Here is a 6879-nt window from a genome sequence, read left to right as displayed (position 1 = left end):
ACCATAATCATAATTTTGCATCATTTTTATTGGAATTTTATCATTTATAAAGAAAAATATAAGATCAGTAAATCCTGACACAGGTAAATCCACAGAAAATGTAAGTCAATCAAACTGTATGCTTATTGATGGTGTCTCATGTTCACAGCCAATCAGAAGGTATGGAAGGACTTCAAGATCAATAGTACAGTAATAGACCCCAGACTAAGCTAAGCAGAGTGACTTTTAAAAATGATCATCATTGCTTTTTTTTCATTGTGCTTATTACTTTGCAAACATTCTGGTTACGTGGGTGTGATGTGCTACAGTAGAAATATAAATTTTGAATACAAAATCACCCAAGTTCAAATCTCAACTAAAATATTTTTAAGCTCAGCTTATAAGTACCTCTGATCCTCTTCAAACAGGATTAATGAATTAAAATGACGCTACTAATAACCATATCAGGATAACTATATTTATTCAACAAGTAAAAGGATGTAAAATATTTATTACAATACCTGATAATTTGCAGGAGTTGGCTCATTAATTATTACCTTCTTCATAATGTTGGTTAAAGTTTTTACTAAATTTAAACATAGAGTAAGTGGCCTAATAGAATATTAACAGTTTTTTTCTGACTTGATAATTTATTGTTTCCTTTTTTAGGCTGTACAGGATAATTTCCATATTTTCTTAAAATACCTTGAATCCTAGAAGTTAGTAGTTGTGCTTGTATTGTTTTCTCTCTCTTCTTTGAAAGCCATTTAATACTGGTTTCTTAAACATTTAACTGAGAGACCAAAATCTCTCTTCACCACTTTCTTCATCAGGAGTAAGTTTGTTCTTGTGCAAATGAATTCCCATAGGCCCAACACAATATTGCTCTTGAATGAGAACACAAAAGAGAAATTCACAAGGATCTGAAAACATAGATAACTATCAAAGCACCAAAATGAATTATAATAACCTGGAAAGTATACTACTTTCAAGAAATTAATCACAAAGAAATATTTACAAAGTGCTATTACTTATAAATTTTAATTTAAAAAAGTAAAACTGAATTTTAGGACACAAATGCATCTGATAATAAGTTTAGCATTATGAATTTATTGATAGCCATTGGAAGTGATTGACTGGGTTTTCAGCATGGACAGCAACTGAGCTCAATTTTGTAATCAAGAAACACTTTCTATTTTCCTTCTTTTTTCTCTATGACTTTATTTTCCAATGAAGGAATAAATTTAGAAAATTATTTATATTATGAAATTGAAAGTTACTACAAAGTTACTACAGAACTGTTTAGTAAGGATAACCATCTGAGGACATTAGATACAGACAAATCCATGGAAAACGTAAGTCAAACAAACTGTGTGCTTATTAATGGTAACTCATGTTCCCACCCAAAGAGAAACTATGGGATGACTTCATGCTCAAGATCAAGATATCTTATGATAGAAACCAAATAGGAAAAACACTGCATCTTCACTTTAACAAAAAGTACCAGAGATGTTTTTTTTTTTCATTAACACTGGGCTAAAGATTCCTCTCTTCTATCTTTCTTTCTTTCTTTTTCTTTTTTAACTAAAGATTCTTAGTGATACCGGGGGCTACTCCATCTGCCATTTTTTATAAGCTTTGAATATTCATGTCAAAAATTTAAACCCAAACGCCATTAACATCAATTAACATAAAGACTTACCAGCTTTCAAGAGATGTTCATGTTGTTTTGTAAAATTACAAGCCAAAGTATGAACATAATGTTAAATGTATCATGTTAAAAATTATTTATAAAATTCAAAGGGAATATTTGTACTCTAATTTATGGTGTCAAAGCTATACATTTAGATTTGCATAGAGTGAATAGAATCAAATTCTTCATACTTGAATAATCTACATCTGAAAAGCTCTCATCAGATGGTAATATTGTACCAAATTATTCATGTATTCTGCAGCATATATTATTTAATGCTCTTTCTTTATATGAACAAAACACTTTTTGGAGAAAAGTTTTTCTACTTTTAGAAAGTCATTCTTAGAAATAATATTAAAGAATACATATATCAGTTTCAGACTACTTAGTTATGAATCTAAGATGTTTATTTGACCTTAGATAAATTGCTTAATTACTTTAATACTCATTTTCTCCATCTAAAAATGAGTATAGTACACATCTTTACAGGTCTCCGTAGACATTGATTAGGAAAATCCACAGCAAATTGCAAAGTATCTAGTGCATGACAATCACTCAATAAATATATGAAGTTATTATGATTGTTATTACCACTGTTTTTGCAGGTTGCATTTCACAGCCAGCTAACTCTGAGGAGTTTAGCATTCAGAATGTTTATTTAATGTCTGTGGAACTGAGGAAAAGAAGGAAGGGGTAGAGACAGGGAGAGGCTAGCTGTCATGGAGGCCTAGTGTCAGCCTCAGCCAACCGCACTGTGAGTTCTGGAGCCAACTGAGCCAGGTTTTTAATCTTCCTCGTCAATCAGTCACTTGATGACTGGGCCTTCCTGGGCAGGGAGCCGTCTTCAGCAAGCAGCTCTATGTAGCTATGGAAATCACTGAAGTTGCCTGAGAGCTGAAATTTGACTTTTACCAGCCCTTTCTGCAGCTGGAGCAGCAAGCCTTTTGCTGAAGGAGAATTTAGGTGGCACTTTACAATGTCCACCAAAGTTATTAATGTTATGTCATATTCTTCAGTTGATTTTACATAACATCAATATTACAACTTCAAATAATTATAATTGAAGTCTTATTTTTCAAGTTTCTTATGTCATTGATAAAAAATGATTCCCAAATCAGCTAAACATGATACTATTTTTGTAGAACTTAACATTCATTGATATCGTAGATAAGTCCTTAGTAAATTCACTGGATCTAGAGCTAGATGAAGATTAAGTGTGGGTTTACCCTACCTCTTGGCTTTTGTTTCCATTCTACATTGTGGAACAAATATCCACAGTATATTTGTTCCATTCCACATTGACCCAGTATGAGAAATGTGCCCTTAATAATGAAATGACATTTGTGCTCACTTTGGCAGCATATATACTAAAATTGGAACGATACAGAGATTAACATGGCCCCTGTGCAAGGATGACACCCAAATTTGTGAAGCGTTCCATATTTTTTATAAAAAAATAAAAAAGAGTCCCCCCCAAAAAGAAATGAAATGACATTTATTAGCAGTTACCAAAGGGAAAGGGGTTGGGGAGGGTGGTTGGAAAGGGAGGGATAAGGGGATTAAGGGGCAATACAATTAGCACATATAATATGGGGAGGTATAGGGAAGGAAGTATAGCACAGAGAAGACAAGTAGTGACCCTATAGCATCTTACTATGGTGATGGACAATGACTGTAATGGGGTATGTGATGGGGACTTGATAATAGGGGGGAATGTAGTAACCACAATGTTGTTCATGTGAAACCTGAGCTTAAGATAGTATATCAATGATACCTTAATAAAAAAAATATGAAATGACATTCTAAACATGTGCTAAACATTTCCCAGGAAATAATAAAACACTTTACATGCATGATCTCTTATTTTAATCTATATTAATTATTCCCATTTTGCTGAGGAGGAAGCTGAGTTACTGTTGTTAAGAACTTCCTTAAGGATCATGTAAGTGGGGAAAGAATTTGAACCTGGTTAGTTATATTCTAAACCATAGGCCCATGAACAGACTGTTTTTGGCTGTTTAATATCCTTAGATTGTAAAATCAAAGAAACCCAAGCCACCACACTTACATGCATCGTTTCTGAGTTGAAGTGTTGTGTGCAAAATGTGTGTGCCTGTGTGTGCAGGGAGGGCTTGCTTACTTAAGCACACATTTACATTTAGAAGTCAAAATCCCTGTTCTTAAAATTCTTTCTCCTCATCTCCGCACAGCATTCCCCGGGCCTTTCAGTTCGCAGGTGCCTCAGATCTACACCATCTTGCTGCCTCTTCTCTTTCTGTCTTTTGTCTGCCTCTGTGGATTTAACTCAGATTTCTTTCTTCAGTTTTAAATAGAAACAACAAAGTCCCAAACTTCACAAACTCTTCCAAATCTACCCTGGAGAGAGAGAGCAACTTAACCACTGTAAAAAGCGCATAGTGTGTACACACACACACACACACACACACACGTCATGGTTTTGTGCTATGTGTTTCTGATTTCTTACCAACATACACTTTGGAATTTCAACATACTATCTGAGCTCCTTATTAATACATTTTTCACCGTGGTGTCCTCTTACCAAAAGAACTTTTATGGCAGCTGTTAAAACACATATTTCATCACTCCTCAGACAGCACAATATCTAATGATTTTTGGCTTTATTTAAATGAAAAACTCCTCATTGATTTAATTCTTCATATTAGTAGGTAATTAACTCTATGGGGACAATTTTCTCAACATTGATGGAATTTTAATACCCTGGATTTGACTATCAAAAAGAATGGGTTGCAATTAAGAAAATGTAAGGCCTGTAAACTCTAAAATTTTGTGATCCTAGAATAGTGTTTTTATTTGGTAGAGGAAGTTAAACTTTCCTAATTTCATGCCAGCCAGTGGATAATCAACAATGTTACCTGATTCATTTTTTTGCTTTCACATACTGTCTGATAGATTACATAGAAATTTCAAATTACTTTTAATATAAATAAACTTAAACATAATTTGGAAATTAAATAATAATAAATAATAAAGCAAAATATGATGAAAACTATCAATTCATAAAAACATACTGGCCAACTTGATTCACTTTTAGTAATTATCTTGATAAAAGAACAATGCAACAAATATTATAAGTTGACATAGAATTATTTTAAAGAAAAATTGTTAAGGCAACTTGAAACCAATAAAATATCCAACTCTTCATAGATTCTTAATCAACTGATCTTACTTAAAATGTGGACGTATGCTTTTAGTGGTTGATATGTTAAGGAGTCTATGTTAATCTCATGGATAACTGTTTGTATATTTTAGTTTTGTATAATATTAAAATAAATTAGAAACCCTTTAATCATCCTTCTACTCTTAATCTACCATTACCTTTATTTCTAAAGATATAAAGTTCATAATTTCTATACCATTAAAGCATGCATTTAAATGTACCATTTTTATTAATCTTTTTCAGACTACTTACAGTATTAAGACACATTGAAATTAGATTTTAAATTAAAATGTCTTCTAGACTTGCTTATTATGTAAAAGAAAAGATACTACAATATTTCAGTGGGTACATCAGAAAGACTAAAAGAAGATTTTCTTGTTCATCTACACTTCTTTCCTGACTTTAAGAATAGAAATACTGAGTGTAATTGAGACAAGATGCATTCCCTAGTTTTGATATCAATTTCACTTTGCTTAATATTTGAGAAAAATTGAGGCTGGAAGCTTAGGGGAAAGATGAAGTAGAATTGAGGTGTTCAAAAATATAAGAAGTGAAGATCAAAAAGTATTTTACTGCAGGCTCATATTTAATAAAATATGAAAGAAAAATGCATTAAAAAGGAATTATAAGGACAGGGAAGATATTCTTGCAAGCTTATCCTCAATGATATCTTTTTTTTTTTCAAGTTAATACAATTCAACCTTAAAAAAAAATCTTTGCCATATCCCAGGTGCCATTTTAAAGCATTACAGATATAAAAGCTTAATATACCTTTATAGAAGGATATTTTTAGAGCCTCTGACCCACTCTACCTCTTGGAGCTCTTTAGTACTACCAATTGAGACTTTATCAGGCACTCCAGGGTCTGTCCATCCTCAGGCTGAAGAAGGCTGCCTTGACTCAGGGCTGCCTAAGTCAGAAGGAATTAAGAAGCCCAGGGTGACTACCTGAGGGGAAACACTAAGTCATCCTCGCGCATGTTCAGGCACTGTCTTTGTATCCTGATTTAGTAATTGGTCTTATCAGCCTGTTATTGGTACAAAAGACCTCATTTAAGTTTTTACTCTTAAATTTTGTTTAGGGATCCATTCTACTTGAAGTGTGTTCCTAACTATGTTTTGGAAAACTCTGAACTACTGACAGGTGACTTTAATCCTCCCCCCCACTGACAAACGTCTCTAATGCTAAGTATGAACCTATTGTCTGGTGTCTCTACACTATTGTGTCATAGCTAATAACATCCCATCTGCCTCCACTGATGCCTACGTATTTAACTCATCTGACGCTTTCTGATGCTATCCAGAGTAAAACCTTTTTTCTATGACCCTTTTTCTAGGCACTCTTAAAACCATGATTTACTCTCAGGCAAGAGGTACCTATGCCTCCTTATATTTTCTATTTGCCATAGCTCTCCATTGGTGTGATATTTGTAATTACAACTAAGCTCCCAAGGGCACTTTTTACAGTGTGGGAATATTATGATGGTGACAAGAATGTGAATGATGCAAAAATTTTTTAAAGTAATAATATCAAGTGTTACAAGACAGCTACAATTTTTATGGGTGCTCAAAAAAAAAAGTCACATCTAATTAAGGGAAGGCAGGGTGGCAAAAGTTCTGAGGTAGAAATTTTGTAACCATGTCATATGAAATTGTACCTATAAAGCAGATTTTTGAGTTTTATTTGGTAATAATAAGGAATGTGGAGCCAGAATCACTATTTCTAAATCTCTCCCCTGTTGAGTGATCTTTGCCAAGTAAGTAACTTAGTAATGTTTTGCTTGATTAACCTTAACCTTATCTACAAAATGGTTACTTACTATAGAATGTTTGAGGATGAGATTAGATACCACTACACTGTCTGGCATTAGCTAAGCATTTGTAATTACTACTGTAATTACCATCATTTTATTAAATAAAATAGCAAAATAAGTTTAAAAGTGGTAAAGCATAGTGTATTCAAAAAACACTTCAGTGGACATGACAAAAGTTGATAACAAATTACCTGG

The 6879-nt window shown here is 33.0% G+C and overlaps 1 non-coding gene across 1 annotated transcript; it reads left to right on the top strand.

Annotated features, from left to right (window-relative positions):
* Nucleotides 1-3015: 3015 nt before the first annotated feature.
* On the top strand, nucleotides 3016-3119 carry LOC118971702 (U6 spliceosomal RNA). The gene has a single exon (XR_005060292.1). It is a non-coding gene; the product is annotated as a U6 spliceosomal RNA (small nuclear RNA).
* Nucleotides 3120-6879: the final 3760 nt, after the last annotated feature.

This window comes from Manis javanica, chromosome 14, assembly GCF_040802235.1.
Source record: "Manis javanica isolate MJ-LG chromosome 14, MJ_LKY, whole genome shotgun sequence".
In the NCBI taxonomy this organism is placed as follows: Eukaryota; Metazoa; Chordata; class Mammalia; order Pholidota; family Manidae; genus Manis; species Manis javanica.
Note: the sequence above shows the minus strand (reverse complement) of the source record. Positions and strands in the feature narration are given on the sequence as shown.